The sequence below is a fragment of the Ostrea edulis genome, chromosome 1, assembly GCF_947568905.1.
Source record: "Ostrea edulis chromosome 1, xbOstEdul1.1, whole genome shotgun sequence".
NCBI lineage: Eukaryota > Metazoa > Mollusca > Bivalvia > Ostreida > Ostreidae > Ostrea > Ostrea edulis.
In genome coordinates, this window is record NC_079164.1 from 35,222,739 (window position 1) to 35,240,538 (window position 17,800).

At 34.4% G+C, this 17,800-nt stretch overlaps 1 long non-coding RNA gene across 1 annotated transcript; it reads left to right on the plus strand.

Annotated features, from left to right (window-relative positions):
- The first annotated feature begins 13,847 nt into the window (after positions 1 to 13,847).
- Positions 13,848 to 15,489, plus strand: LOC130049485 (uncharacterized). The gene is made up of 3 exons (XR_008798001.1): positions 13,848 to 14,011; positions 14,131 to 14,200; positions 14,662 to 15,489. It is a non-coding gene; the product is annotated as an uncharacterized LOC130049485 (long non-coding RNA).
- Positions 15,490 to 17,800: the final 2,311 nt, after the last annotated feature.

The following is a 17,800-nucleotide window of genomic DNA, read 5'->3' on the forward strand; positions in this document are numbered from 1 at the left end:
GGGGATGTGCCACGAATTTAGACTGATGCATGAAGTTTATGGCCATAGCAATGAGAATATTTTATCATGCCAACATCTACCAATTTAGGGTCATTTCTGAAAGACCTGTGACTTTCACCTCTAATTCCCGGGCACTCGGCAAAGGAACAGTCACTATACCTATCATAAAAGTCTCTTGTTTGATGCAGTTCTTAAATAAATAATCCCAGTTGTGTAGTGTCCTAACCACAAGCCTATTGTGACTGATGATTTATGAGATTAATTGCGCTTTTTTCTGTAGGCTCGAATCTTTACAAGATGTACTCCTGGAGATTGAAGCAGATTGTAAACACTCTGCTACACCAACTTGAGGTATAGTACACAGTGTTCGAAATTAGCGTCGGTCCGTCGGCCCTGCGCCGACGTACACATCGAAGGACTCGTGAATAGTACGATTAAATGAATCCTTCTCATCATTTTGGGCCGACTCAGTTGCCGGGAATATAACTTTACAACGTGCGTTATTTTATGCATTTAGATTACCTAGTTTATATCTATCCAGCATTTGCATTGCATTTGTTGAAATAAATGACCCAATGAGCGTCTTTAAAAGAAATTACGTATGGGATTGGTAAAACTAGTTAATTGTATCATGATACAATCGTGCTTTTCATACGTATCTAAACAGTATTTTAAATCAAAATCTAAATAAATTTTAAACTATTCATGACCATTTAAAACTTTGTTATGTGACTTATAATGTTTGACTGTTTCATACTGTAAATGCTTGCGAGTTGTGACAGACACACTTCGTGAATTGAACCTTCTTTTTACCCAATCTGGTAGGGAAAACAATGTGGCGTTTTAAAAATAAAATGTGATGGGTGTGTCTGTCATACTGACGTTGTCATCACAACTCCTCCTACAATGCGTCTGTCCTACTGACCTTGTCATCACAACTCCTCCTACAATGTGTCTGTCATACTTACCTTGTCATCACAACTCCTCCTACAATGTGTCTGTCATACTTACCTTGTCATCACAACTCCTCCTACAATGTGTCCGTCACACTGACCTTGTCATCACAACTCCTCCTACAATGTGTCTGTCATACTTACCTTAATCACAACTCCTCCTACAATGTGTCTGTCACACTGACCTTGTCATCACAACTCCTCCTACAATGTGTCTGTCATACTGACCTTGTCATCACATCTTCTCCTACAATGTGTCTGTCATACTGACCTTGTCATCACAACTCCTCCTACAATGTGTCTGTCATACTGACCTTGTCATCACAACTCCTCCTACAATGTGTCTGTCACACTGACCTTGTCATCACAACTCATACAATGTCATACTTTTTTATAATTTCAATTTTTTTCATACAAACAAACATTGAAGTCAACATAAATAGCATTTGTTTTTGAAACACACACACCACTCTCACTGATTTTCCACACCTGAACACTTTCAAAGAGTGCATATACTGTACATACAAACCGAACTGATCTAGTTAAGTGGTTACTTGCATTGTTTAAAACAACGTCTATACACTAAATGAACAGAAAAGCAATAATAGCAGGAGTAATTAATGAAATACATGTAATAACAGCTACACATCAAAATACTTTGAAACAATGACCACTGTTTTTTAAAACTATGCGATCTAAATTTTTGACTTGCAACATATTTTTCTGCTTTATATTTTATCTTTAAATGATATGATAATCCACACAGATTTGGCATTTTATTTTGCAATTTAAAAAAATGAAAATATATTGCTTAGCATAGAGAATAAGACAATTAATGACTTTGTTATGAGATGATAAAGGGATTTCACCAAACAGTATGTTCGACACATTGAAAGCAACTCTTTCATGTGTCTTTCTGTAAATGTGAAGGCTCAACTCACTCCACAATGGTTGGTTTTTTTTTCACAAAAAGTATAAACAAGAGTACCGCAAACGGTACATAATACGCCCGTGAAATGCTTACATAGGGTGTTTTTCTTGTGCTATAATTTGTATAACTTTGCTTCAGGTAGTATCAGCCATCATGAGGCTGTGACAAACTTTCATATGAACAAAGGGTCTTAGCTTAAAAATCGAGTATTCCTTAAAATGGACCAAGTTCAACAACCTGTAATTTTTTCAAAATTGGAAGAAAATCAAAATCCTTCCCCAGATTCACATCTTCAATACCCATACAAACACTCCACAAAATAAGATGGTCCTCACTTGAAAACTGTGAGAGGAGTAGGGCGGACAAATTATGTACCCTCCATAGAATATTAATTTCCAAATAGACTAAGTTCAACAATCTGTAATTTTCTCAAAAATTGTAGAAAATCAAAATCCATCCCACATGCACATCTTCAATACTCATACACTCCACAAAATAAGGAGGCTCTCACTTGAAAACTGAGCATTTGCTCCATATATAATTAGTTTTTGCTTCCATTTGTTTATAGAGGCTGGGTTAACCTCTTTCACATTCAAATAGTTGTAAATGATCTTGGAACATTTTTCTGCCATTAAAAAGGTTCAAAATATATAGGCAAACATGGACTAGGAAATCTTATGATAGAAGTTTTGTTGATGGACAAAGTTTCAAATACTTTGAAATGGCTGATCTAACGCTATCACATATCATATCATGATCAATATTATGTAAACGTTGAAATACATCACAGCATCAAAAATTGCAATTTTCATCTCAAAAAATATTGCACAACCTTGACTCCTTTATCATACCACGATTTGATAAATACAGTTTCATTTGCAATTTTCTCTCTCTTTTATTTGCAATACATTCACATAACAAAACAAATATTAAATTTTTCATGATGTATGAATGCTACGAAATAGTGTACTATGAAAATCATGTACTAAATAAATTAATACATACACCATGTATTATATGTATATAAATTCTGTTGTATATGCATTGTAACACAAACGTATCTCCAAAATCATATAATTTCCCATTAACAGCAAAAAAATCCATCCATGGTTTATTTATATTACATGTACCTGTGGCTAGCCTTTTGATCCAAGAGCATTTAAGTGATGTAATAAAACAATTGATATCTATCATTTGCAAACCTCCGAAAAGATAGTCTTGTGTTATGGCATTCCTCTGTACTTTGTCTACCTTGGATTTCCATAAGAACTCAAAGATTGCTTTACATGATAATGATAAAGTCTCCTTTTTGGAGTAGGAATTGACATAAACAGATGATTTATTTGGGATAAGCAATGTTTTGATAACAGTTACTCTGCCAATAGGGGGAGTTACTCTACCAACATGATGTTTCGACAAATAATGCCTCTTCAGTGATGTTCAAGCCAAAATATTGGAAATCCGAAAAAAAACACACAATAAACTTGTAAGAACTAAAATGAAAAAGAGAGGGCCAAAGACTGGAGTCAAATTTGTCTAATGATCAGAGCTATGCATGAGGGAGATAATCCTTGATTTTGAAATGAATTTCTAAATTTTATCACAGCAATTAAATATACATCCGTATTTTCGAGCTAGTAACGAAGTACTTACCTACTGGGCTGTAGAGACCCTCGGGGACTAACAGACCACCAGCAGAGGCCTCGATCCAGGGGTCGTAATGTAAAACTTATACGGTACCAATTTTGATGCACCAGATGCGCATTTCGACAAATAATCTAACATTGTTCAATATTTCTTCTTGTTCATAAACCATTCCAATACCTTCCACCTCAATTTTTTTTATAGTTTTATTCAAAACATTCCGAGACTCCAAATTGCAAAAATATTTAGACAGTTTTTCACCCTCCTCAATCCAACGATCACGGGATCTAATTATGTGACCTTGAAGCTGTTCTTTCCTTAGATTATCAAGTGCAGCCTTTTTCTCTCCAAACTTTCAAAATCAATATCGGATTCTGATTCCAAGTATTCGATTTCTTGCAAGAATTGATAGTCAACCCCCTCCCTGATTTTCATCATAAGAACTTCTAAAAATAGACTTTCATCAATACCGTCTTTGCATTGAAAATCAACACTATCAGAAAATTCTAAATATTGACTGCATACTGACTGGATAGTTTCTTTAACTTTTTGAATATAAACATTATCTGTCAATAAATTGTTGTTCAATTTCCAAAGACCCCGTCCTCTATTGAAAGGATTAAACTTTATCTCAAGTAAAACAATGGAATGATCTGGCCTATATCCTGGTTTAATAACACTGTTTTCCTTAACCAGACTATTAGAAACAAGAAAGTAATCGAGACGATCTTGTTTGAAAGGATTTTTTTGGTGCCAAGTGTAAACTTTTTTATCTGGTTTCAATATACGATAATAATCAAGAAGATTAAGATCTTCCATAATTTCCAAAACCTTAGACCGTGCCTTAGGATTACTAATACCACAATAGTTGTAATTGTCTTGTAAGGGGTTTGATGCAAGATTGAAATTACCACATAAAATGATATATTCGTCGTCAAATTCTAAAAAAAAAAAATTCCCTTACATTGTCATAAAAGTCAGGACTCTCATTGTTTGAACCATACATGTTTATTATGGTTACCTTATTTTCTTCAATATCCATGTGTAATGCTAATATTTACATTTACTGAATCTTTTCTCTTATATTTCTATTAAAATATTGCTTTCATCTAGGACAATGAATGCATGTTTGTTGCAAACTAGTTCAATCCGGTTTTTAGTACCACCTGTCTGTGTAATCATTACCAGATATGGAACGTCATCAAGGTCAAAGGGTACATTGGCTGTTCCGTTTAGCGAAACGAATGGGTCAACCATATGATGTTTCAGTGCTCAAATTGAGTTTATGATTTAAAACAATGCATATAAATATAAACAATAAAATGTCTTTCTTTACGCTTAAGCGGGTTCTGATTTTTTTTTCCTGCAATGCTAGTTACCTTCATCACCCGATGAAACAACAGAGAAAGCATTTATTATTTAAATAAATTAATATTTTAGGTTGTTGATCTTGCTCACTTTTGATTAAAAATTAAAATGCATGGTCTATTCATCTCACTCCTTTCACAGTTTTCAAGCTAAGCCTTTGTAAACAACTAGCAAAGATTTTGATTCTCAACAATTTCCTAGGGAAGTATCTATGATGATTGAAAATATCGAAGGTTGAATTAAATTTTGGGGAAATACTGTACTTGCAGAGCTCATGGTTTGTCTATATACCTCCTATCATTGTTTATAAGCTAGGACCCTCTAATCATACAATGCAAGAGAAAGTACATGTATGGCGCTGCTTGATGAGGCTGATACACTGTTCTCCCTTCTGTAAAGTTCTACAACTCACGTATTAAGATAAACACCCCACATAAGCTTGTGGCGGGTGGATTATGTCCCAATTCTTGTATTCTTGTTCTGTTAGTGTTTGGGGATTTTGGAAAGCAAGTTTAGAATTTTTGATATAGAATATTTTGTTTAGATTGCTTATGGTGAGAGTAAAATTCAAAAACTTCAGTGTGATCAGAAAATCTACATCCATACACTTTTGTATACTAAGTATGGACTTACAATTGTGGATGATACCATGTATATAATTTGATAAGAGATATCTTTGTATAAGAAAAGTAATGCAGAAGTTAGTTATGACTGTTAATTAAAAGAGGCTTTTGAATGGACCGAAGTGTATTGTTATTGATAGGAGGTCTATCATGTAATAAACTTGAATCTGTATTAATTTACCATACACAAATGCTGAAATATTTATTGTGTTAAAGATTAATTAGAATCGTGTTGAGACAACTATTTCTAAAATAGGTAAGAATAAGAGAGGAAACCATCAAACAACTTGAGGAGGACCTTGAGGAATCCAAAGCTCAGTACAGTGCTTCTTACAACGAGGTTTGTTGATGTATTTTTTAAAACAATTAAATGTTTCAACGATTGATTATTATACGTTCTTGTGAGGAGTGAGAATATCATTTGTGATTACAGCTTTTGAAGACACAGAATGACTTTCAGTGTCTGAAGAATGATAACTCTCACATGAACCAGGCCACCCAGGATCAGCTTCATCAGATCAAGCAGGAACTCACCATTTCTCAGGAAAAACACAGAACCTGTGAAGATGAAGTCAGACTATAACATGAGAGTTACATGTATAATCTGATAATGACTTAGTTCATCACATGTTATGAGATTGGTCACTGTTCGTTATCTTCGCCTTTCATGTGTATCAATATCACATGTTATTAGATTGGTCACTGTTCGTTATCTTCGCCTTTCATGTGTATCAATATCACATGTTATTAGATTGGTCACTGTTCGTTATCTTCGCCTTTCATGTGTATCAATATAAAAATAAAATGTTGGTTCTATTTTTATATTTTTAATTGTTATGTTTCATTTTAAGTGTTTTTAAGTAGCCACAGCCACCTTCAGACAAGGTGTGTTATGGTACAGCAATGTATGTACATACATTTATCAGTTCAGGGTTTTCTGTTCCTATTTTCAATTTTGTGTCACAGATCAAGCTGAAACTTTTTGTGTATAGTTTCTTTGTGGGACACTCTAGTTCATGTTGCAATTTTGATCCGTTTCAACCTCCCTAGCAGACGTTTTTTGGCGTTATCTTTAATTTAATGATATGTGGAGGATACATGACGTTTAACTCCTCCCACAGTTTTCACATAATTACCTATTAATCTTATTTTACAGAATGTTCGAATGGATATTGAAGATGTGCATATGGCAAAGATTTTACATTTATGTCAATTTTTATACGCCTGTGAAATGCCATTATACGTCCCGTATAATGGCATGGCGTTGTCCGTCTGTCCAGACCTTGTGGACAGGATACAGACCAAACCGAAAGCTCCAGTATATTACAACTCCCTATGTTTAATCATCATGGTGAGAAAACGATGACTATTTTTTGCAAGGTCAGAGTTATATGTAAACCTTGTAGTCAGAAAACAAACCAAACTATTGGGGCTAGGACTGTCAAACTCGGTACATATACTCGACATGCCAAGTGGAGGAAAAGTTTTGGCTTTTGAAAGTCAATGGTCAGTGTCGTATTACATGTATCACTTAGTAAGAAAACCTTCTGGGCAGGATAAAGACCAAACGGTAATCTCCAGAATTTTGCCTCTTAGACTATTTGATCACCATGATGAGAGTAAGATGGCTATTGTTTTTCAAGATCGGAGGTCAAAAGTGAAGGTCGTATTACTTAGTAGGAAAACCTTATAGACAGGATTCAGGTCGCAATATCGGAGCTAAGACCATCCAACTTGGTACACATACACCTAATACAAAGAGGAGGATGCCCACTCTTTCTCAAGGTCAAGGTCGTAGTAGCAGGATAAAGACCAAATTCTTGGGGTTAGGACTATCAAACTTGGTACACATACACCTTATGCCCAGTGGAAATATTATACAGAGAGTACATGATTTGTCTGTTTTAATGATGCAAAGAAAGTAATTCACACCCTGATGATTGCTGATACTACATGAAGCCAAGTTTTAGAAGTCATGGTGTAAGAAAAACGCCCTATATTAGCTCTTCTCGGGCGTATTATGTACCGTTGGCGGTACTCTTGTTTAGAAAATGACAGGTTGTTGAACTTAATCAGTTTGATTTGAGGAAATATTACATTGAGACTGTTTCAAAAAATTATAGGTTTTTGAATTTACTCACTTTTGTAGAAATATTGCAAAGGGAATGCATGGTCTATTCATCTTGCTCCCTTCACAGTTTTCAAGCTAAGTCTTTGTAAACAACTGGCAAAGATTTTGATTCTCAACAATTTCCTAAGGAAGTTTCTTTGATGATTGAAAAAATTACAGGTTGTTGAACTTTAACAATTTTGAGTATATATTTTATATGCAGAGCTCATGGGTTTGTCTATTTACCTCCAGTCATTGTTTATCATCTGGACCTTCTATTCATACAATGCAAAAGAAAGTACATGTATAGTGCAGCTTGATGAGGCTGGTACACTGTACTCCCTTCAGTAAAGTTCTACAACTCCTGTCTTAAGATAAACACCCTACATAAGCTTGTGGCGGGTGGATTATGTCCCAATTCTGGTTTTCTTGTTCTGTTAGTGTTTGGGTTTTTGGAAAGCCAGTTTAGAATTTTTGATGTAGAATATTTCGTTTAGATTGCTTATGGTGAGAGTACAATTCATAAACTTCAGTATGATAAGGAATTCTACATCTATACATTTTTGTATACTAAGTATAGACTTAAAATTGTGGGTGATTTCATGTATATAATTTAAAAAGAGATCTTTGTAAAATAGAAAAATAATGCAGAAGTTTTGACTATTAAAAGAGGCTTTAGAATGGAACTAAGTGTGTTACTATTGATAGGAGGTCTATCATGCAACAAACTTGAATCTGTATTAATTTGCTATACGCAAATGCTGAAATATCTATTGTGTTAAAGATTAATTAGAATCATGTTGAGGTTTGTTAATTAAGACAACTATTTCTAAAATAGGTCAGAAGAAGAGAGGCGTCCATCAAACAACTCGAGGAGGACCTTGAGGAATCCAAAGCTCAGTATAGTGATTGTTACAATGAGGTGTGTTTATGTTTTTCATTAAAGTAAACCCTGGTTACTGATAGAAGTTTGGTGTGAATAGAAATGGAGTATGTGTTGTCAGTCAGTTTCCCATTTTTACTAGTAGTTAACTTTAAATCAAATTACTTCAACATCAACGTCATTGGAAACACACACATGAATGATGCCCCACTCCCCACCTCATTATATGTTCTTGTAATGAGTTAGAATAATGTTTGTGATTACAGCTTTTGAAGACACAGAATTACATTCAGTGTATGAAGAACAACAAATCGTGCATGAAACAGGTCACCCAGACCAATTTTCAGGAAACCGGCCTGCTCCAGGATCAGCTTCATCACATCAAACAGGAACTTGCCATTTCTCAGGAAAAAACACAGAACCTGCCAAAATGAAGTCAGACTATAACCTAAGGGTCATAATGACTAAGTTCTTTATTGATATATGTCTCTTCCGATGTTTCGTACCATTTGGATTCAGTTTAAATCTGAATAAAACTAGCACAATCTGACCAATAATTTCTCATCTCTGTAGCATTGAAATAACAACAATTGTATGGAGTGCCAAATTAACATAAACTCAAATGATTGAAGATATTTTAATTATTTGAAGATATCATCTGATTCAATTCATTTGATGCATGCAATAATCAATTAAAGATAACTCAGATAATTAATGATGTCTTAATTATTGTGTGCATTGATTGAATTTATGATAGCATTCATTCAGTCATTTCTCTCATTCAGTTGATGTGCACATTAATTCAAATAATGAGAGCAATAATTTAATTGAAGCATGCATTAATATTCTATTGATGAGAAGAATAATTGATTTATTCACTCATTAATTAATTAATGAATGTCTTTTACTCTCTTGATCTCTTGAAGTAGTGGTAGCACGTGTACACAATTACTAGAGTGTATGATTATTTCCGCTTGGACCTTACGTGGATAACGGTCAATGCCTGGGGTTCTATTTTTTCTTCCAGATTTGGTATGAATCGAAGCATCTTCGAAACAAGGGTGACATAGTAAATTGTAAATTTCAGTACTCTTGCACAGTAGCCCCTACGCCCTAGGGGCGGGGCAAATTATTTTGAAAATTGACCAATTTAAATACCATCTTCCTTGATGCTATTGATACTAAATAGAAACTAAATAGATATTTGGAATGGGCAGGTGGTAGCTCTTTAACAAACTTTGATTTCATTATCCTAGGTGTAGGGGTTTTTGGTATCAGGGTGGGGCTAAAAATGGTGATTACAAATCTAACAATTGAACATTTTAAACTTTTTCTTGATAATTATCATTCCATTTCTTTTCAGATTTGGTATGAAACATCTTTAAAACAAGGGTGATATAAATTGTAAATTTCAGTACTCTTGCACCCCCCTGGGCCTTAGGGGCGGGGCAAAAACTGTCGAAAATTGACCGATTTTCAAAAATCTTCTTTACAACGCACATGTGTAAGAAAAACTAAATGCATAGTGATTTAGAGCAGGAAGACCTTTACCAAACTTGTAAATTTTATAGTCCCCGTGATAGAGGTTCTGACTCCAGTGTAGGGCCAGACTTGCTATATAGTATTTATGTTTTAAACATTGAAATAACATTTTCTTTAATGTTATTGATACTAAATTGAAACTAAATGGATATTTGGAATGAGCAGGTGGTAACCCTTTACCACAATTGTAAATATAAGAATTTAGCTGAGATAATCAGAAGAATTTTTTCTAGATTTGAAAGCCCCTGGGACTAGTAATACTTTTAACTAATACTCAGGTGATACCTGTGGGCCTCTTGTTTTAGCATTTTGAAGACTATTTCTTAATTTTTAATAGGAACATTTGAGGGGTTAGGGATTCTTAGACTTCAGCATGACCAGAAAATCTTTTTCCTTGATTTTATTCATTTCAGCAGCTTTTTGTATACCAAATAAAGATTTGAAATTTAGATGACTTCAGGGGCAAACATCAGATTTAAATACTACTTGGTTCAAGAACTATTTCAATTGGGCTAGTTGTATTTGGCACGTCCAAATATTCTGCAATGAGTTAATGTATTTATTATGTATATTTTGTAATTCAATATCAGAGAGGCGGAGGTCACTCAGTTACAGCAAGAAATTACTGGCCTTAATGCTCAGATTGAAGGGGACTTTGAAAAAGTGTGAAATTATAATATATGAAAAGAATAAAGGGATATTTAAGAAAATATTTTGAAACTGATGAGGGTATAATGATCTATTGAACTGCAACACGTCACACCAGCGAACTTCATGAAGCACTTCTTGAAAAGTATACTGAGCAGCAAAATGTTTCAGTTCATGCCTTCATGTAAAACTTATACGGTACCAATTTTGATGCACCAGATGCGCATTTCGACAAATAATGTCTCTTCAGTGATGCTCAACCGAAATGTTTGAAATCCGAAATAACTATGAAGTTTTAGAGCTAAATATAGCCAAAAACAGCGTGCCAAAAAAGTGGAGCCAAATTCGTCCAAGGATAAGAGCTATGCATGAGGGAGATAATCCTTAATTTTGAAATAAATTTCTAAATTTTGTAACAGCAATTAAATATACATCCGTATTTTCAAGCTAGTAACGAAGTACTTATGTATTTTGTATTATGTATTTTCAAAACTAAAATTTATTTTTGCTATTTCTTTAATTGCTGTTGAAATTCTCACCAGTTAAAAGAGATGTAATATATTTATCAAGATTCATACACATATTCATCACTGTATTGAGGAAATTTCTATATCACATTGTATATTGTAGTGGACAGTACTTTTACTGTCTCACGAGTGAGCTTTTCTAGTGATGTGGTAGCTAGAGTATCTCTTGATCACGCAAGTTAACGAATGGCGAGCGTGATTAGCACTTGGATGGGTGACCGCCCCACGTTACGATATCAACTCTTTAAAAATCTATTTTAGAATTTTTGATATGAAGTTAATTTTATTTAGATTGCTGATGATGAGAGAGCAATTAAACAACTACAACTTGATCAGGAAGTCTCCTTCTATGAGGTCTGTTTGAGAACTCTTTATTACACTTATTTTTAGCTGTCATCTGAGCACAGTTTAAAGAGACTGGTTTATGTTTTTCGAAAGAAATATTTTTCATTCTTGATGTTAAAATTTTTAAAAGAATATAACTCATTTAAGGTTGATCGATCCTCATGTGATGTCATAGGTTTTTGCAAAAATCTTAATAAATTAAACTTTGCACATGATAGAAATATATCTTTTGGAGGAATTTTATTCACTGGATATAATAAAAAATCTGGTAAACTATTATTACTGAAAAAGTTTATATTTTTCATAGATAATCAATTATTTATGATTTTAAAAATGTTGTAAAGGGCAATAATTCCTATGCTGGAATTTCCTCTACTGGATGTCTATTATACATTGGTTTCCCTAATGTCCACAATTAATCTATACATATTATGAATTAGCAGGTGGGGTTTTTTTTAACTGTTGATATTTAAATTTTGTCATTTCAACAAGTTTTTATCTATTTTTATTATTCTGTTTAACGAAAATGAGTGATTTTCTGATGTTGATGTATGCTTCTATTTCTGTATGTCTGACATCTTTAAAAAAGGTGGCAATATATACATTTTCTTTGGTTATTAATTAAACTAAACTGTATTGAGTGGAAATTGATAAAGTTTTTCCACTTTTAACCATTAATATTGATAAGTCACATGAGGATGGAGCTACCTTAAATTAACTGTTGACAACCAAAATTTGGATCGTCTGAATGCAAGGATAAGAGCAATATTTTAGCTTTGATTCTGTGTTATGTAAGCAAAGACTCGTTTTTTTTTAAGTAAACAAACCAATCAGTGAAACGTTAATTTTGTAATTTAAAGCATTTTCATTTTGTACAATCACAAATTTGAACTTTTGAATGACACATTTTACGTAAAGCATACCGGAGATGCGATCAATATCCATTTATTTAAAAAATTTCGTAAACACAACTCAATCTTTGTTTTCAAAACAAATAATAAACTCTCCATAGTGAGCTTCTGTCGTGATGAATAACCATATTTTTTGTGAAACCTTTTAAACATATTAGACAGTAGATTCTGATCATTTAAAGTAAAAACAAATTTTGGGGAAAATCTTGAATCAGTCCCTTTTAAGGTTCAAGTGTGCTTTTCTGATAAAAAAAATGTTGTCTATCATTATTGTAAACTTTTCACAATTCGTCCTCTTCTCCAGAACCAATTAATAAACCAATTTCAACCAAACTTTGGGTAAAGGGGATTAAAGTTTGTTCAAATTAACTAAAGCAGATAATCAAAAAAGGCAAATTAATTGGGTGGAATCATTTTTTTTTTACAAAATCTTATGAATTTTACCACTGGGCTAGAACATATGAAACTTATATGGAAGCTTCCTGACATTACGAAGATTGAAGTTTGTCCAAATCATTAACCCCCCCCCCCTTCCCCCAGGGGTAGTATAGGATTACAATAGTAATCATTAAGTGTTACATGGGGATATATTGAAAAACCTTTTTCTCAAGAACAGCAGGGCCATGATATAGTCATATTGATACACGCATCTTTCCAAGTAGCACATATTCCAGTTTATTCAAAATCATGGTCATGGGGTGGGGCATAGTGGAGCCACAGTAGGGGAACAAAGTTTATTTGGGACTATATCGTCAGAGAAAACTTTAAAAATCATTTTTCTTAAGAGTAATAGGGACATGATTAGTAATATGATATGCAAACATTATCAGTTAGTGCAGATTCAAGACCCTTCAAATCATGACCCCAGGATGGGATTGGGGAAAGGGTCATATGGGGTCAAAATAGGTAATTGAAGTTTTACATAACAATATATAAGGAAAAAATTGGTTAGAATCTGATTATTTTTAAGAGTAGCAGGATTAGGATTAGTCATATCAATATGCAAGCATCTTCAGGTATTGCAGATCCAAGTTTAATGAAGGCATTGTCCTAGGGCACTGAATCATATAAGTAAACTTTCTCAGGTTTTGTAAACTATAGAGGGTTTTTTTTCCTTTTTAAATCTATAAATAGAAGAGTAAGACTATCTTTGTAATATGTTTTTGTGAACTATTATAGATAAGCTACAATGGGAAATTCCAGACAGTCGTCTTCTTGTTTCAAAATGAAGTCTATACTATTTTGTGCCAAAATCCAAATGTAACTAAGTTCTTATTCTCAATCTAGTCAAACTTACCTGGATTCAGAATTATGATATAGGCAAAGAGAATTTTTTCTTGCAAAATTGTAATTGTTCACAAGGCTGTATTCTATGCTTTCTGAAATAAAATAAGTTCGCAAATAAATCCTTGAAATTACAATTATTTTAGAGTCTTCGTCGTGAAATGGACTCTCAGCAGGCACGGACGATCGTCACGCAGCTGCAGCGCAAACTGGGACAAATGGAGGCAGACCATGATCAAGAGGTGATTTAATAAGACAAATAAAGTGGGGAGAGGGGGGGGGGGGGGGGGCTTGACATGTAAAGATATAACTTTTGATATTATGCCTTGATCATTGTTTATTACAAACTTTTTATTTCTAGATTAATTAACTGAAGTTATCGTTTGAAGAAACGATGAGATACCGCCTTAATTCCTTTATCTGTCAGACAGGTGCGCATTATATTTATACATCGTAGTATACCAATGTTTTATCAGTAGTTATAGACCTATGAAATGGTAGTGTTAATGTTCTATCAGTAATTATAGACCTATCATATTTTTCTTGATAAAAGCAATGTCCTTTCATCTTGACCGAAAAATCAATCAATACATCATAAAATATAAAGAATGAATTATCAATGGGAATATAAATAAGCATGAGGTAATAATCGATTATGTATAATTGATTTTTTGCCAGTTATGCAAATTACCCATTTATAGATCCCCATAAGACAAACAACTTAGACATTTATTTCTTGATTAATCGGGAAATTGATCGAACAAAATGTCAATAAAATGACATCAATATATATTAGGGGGAAAATATCAATCAGTGTTTAATGAAAGAAATATTTGATGATTTTTGCATTTCAAGGATTTTCACTAATTCATTTTCTTTCTCCTTTACATAGGATCTTGAAGACACTATCGCAGCACTAAGATCCCAGAATAACTCGTTACAACAGCGGGTATCTATTCTGCAGGAGTCGCTGGATGAGGTTCAAGTGAATGTCTACCGTTAGTCCCATTGACAGTTCTTGCTTTGGGTTAGACAACAGTTTGGTCCATGGAGGTGAAAAGTTTTCTCTCTCGGTGTATTTCCATGACAATTATTCAGCAGGAAAGGATCAGTGAAAACCTGTGCTGAAGGCAAACGCTCTACCAAGATTTTTTTCTTTTGTATTTTTTTTTTTGTATGTGCAATATTGTAGTAACTCTTACTACTCCTGGATCACAGTGTCTTATATGTAGTGATCGTACCAGTTCCATCGCCATGATGTCCACCAAATACACTGACGATCACAATGTCTTATATGTAGTGATCAGACCAGTTCCGTCGCCATGGTGTCCACCAAATACACTGACGATCACAATGTCTTATATGTAGTGATCGGACCAGTTCCATCGCCATGCTGTCCACTGATGCTGGTCTCGCTCCGCTGGTATCACACTCGAATGGAGATTAATGGGTCCTAGGTTCAAATCCCAGTTGTTTGTCCCTTCCCATTATGTTTGGTGCAGTAATTATTCCCTGGAACTGACAAGCTAAACTACCTGTCACGGAATAGCTTGGCTGTCTTTGGAGGTTACAGACATTGATTAAAGTAGCAGTCATATAATTTTGATTTTCAGTGACTAGAGAAAGTTCATTTGTTAAAGCACAAAACAATCTTTTTGTTTACTTGTACAATGCTTAATGTATGTATATTTTATCAATGTTTACTTGTAAGAAACCTATATATTTTCAATGTATTTTATTTTTTGGATAAAAGCACTGACCGTTCAACTTGAGATAAAAATGGTACATGATCCTTAATAACCCCTAATAGAGCGTAGACTGTGATCCTTGATAACCCCTAATAGAGCGTAGACTGTGATCCTTAATAACCCCTAATAGAGCGTAGACTGTGATCCTTAATAACCCCTAATAGAGTGTAGATTGTTGTACATCTCATTGATATCCCATTGTTAAGAAAAGTTTCGATCAAAGCAATACATATTTAAAAAACTCCAATGGAAGTTGACCTTACCATCAACACTGATCTGTGTGTGTAAAACAATGTATTCTTCTGGGAATTCAAGCTACTAGTGAAACTGCAAATTTCTGCATGTATATCTAACAAACAGTGAGAAATTAGGTGGTCAGCACATTCCGATAAAATAGTGAAGGAAGGAGTTCTCCATTGATGATTCTAACATCACTGTTTTGTAAGTGATCGGACACAAAACCTTCATGTTGAGAACTAAAATAAATCTCAGCTCAGTGCAAGAACCCTCCAGTAATTTAGTTTAGTAGAGCAGGTATTGCGTGCCTCCACCCCACCCCATGTTCTGATGGTCTGTCTGAATTTACCAGAAATGGGAACTTAACCATTTCTGGGCCACAGCCAGAGCCAACCTATGGGCTTCCATGCATTGGGAGACGCACTGCCATCCCAAAAGAAAGCTTCCCCGGAACACACACACACACACACACACACGTACATACACACACACACACACACACACATACATACACACACACACACACACACGTACATCATCCATCTCCTGGGATCTTCAGTTTGTTATGATCAAGCTTCTGACAAAACAAGTCCCTGAATCCTCTCGGAGAGCACTAGGGAATTATTCTGATTCAGAGGATGATGAGTGGGGTTTCTTGAGTCAACCTGACCGCATTTCCCCCGAGATGATCAGTCTATACTAAAAATCGCACTACTGCACATCGTCACTTACAACCGGATTATCATTGTGATTTACATCTAGGCGATTATGCACGATTTGTGAATTTCGGCATATGTGACTGAAGTGTTAGTGAGCAGGAAACCTATGGAAGGAACGCAGTCTGACACAAGGTGTATACCCCCTCCCCCTCATAGCAAAACGTCTTTAAAATAATGCACATGTATTTACACATAATATAGTGTGTATTGTTCATGTTGCACATAATTAATACAGTGTATGTGTGTATTTACGTACTTACATTGTTCACTATGTTACAACAGGGGGTGTGGTAAGTATTGAACAAGGATAATTCATGATCTGATCAAGTCAACAAGATGAACATATTTTGTTTGATTTATTATTTTTCACTAACAAAGATTATAGACATAAAGCTCCTTATCATGAGAGAACCAAAGCGTATAACGAAAAAGCACCACCTTATCATGAAAGAACCACAGCATATGACGAAAAAACACCACCTTTTCATGAAAGAACCACAGCATATGATGAAAAAGCACCATCTGACCATGAAAGAACCACACCATAGGATGAAAAAACACCACCTTATCATGAAATAAGCACAGCATACAATAAAAAAGCACCACCTTATGATGAAAGAACCACATCATATAAAGAAAAAGCACCACGTTATCATGAAAGAACCACAGCATATAAAGAAAAAGCACCACCTTATCATGAAAGAACCAAAGCATATTGATTGATTGAATATTGTTTAACGTCCCTCTCGAGAATATTTCACTCATTTGGAGACCTCACCACTGCCGGTGAAGGGCTGCAAAATTTCGACCTATGCTCTGCAATTGTGGCCTTTGAGCAGGGAGGGATCTTTGTCGTGCCACACCTGCTGAAAAACTGTTTGACCTACTTATAGTCCTGAAGTAGGTCAAGGTACATCAATCCAGTTGAAATGCAAACTCACTTTTACACTTCTTGAGGGAGAAATTGTGACAAAATTTCAAAGTCATACATGCATCTGTTACGGGAAAAGTCAGGAAAACATGACCTAGGATGGAGAGCCAGCCAGCCAGACGCACGTACAGCGCCATAACATAATAGGTCCCGTCTAATGATGGGCATATAAAAATTAATCAATATGTGTTGCAAAACAAATTTATAAATGACTGATGTAGAACAATCAATCGTCTGCATTCCAAGATCAATACACATTTCAAACAAACATGTCGGTGCACAGTTTTCTTTTGACTGTGTATTACAAGCAGTTGATACAATTAGTCAACATCAAAGTATATCCTTGATATATTTTTAAAAAAATAGATTTAGTATACCCTACGATCTCACTTTTTT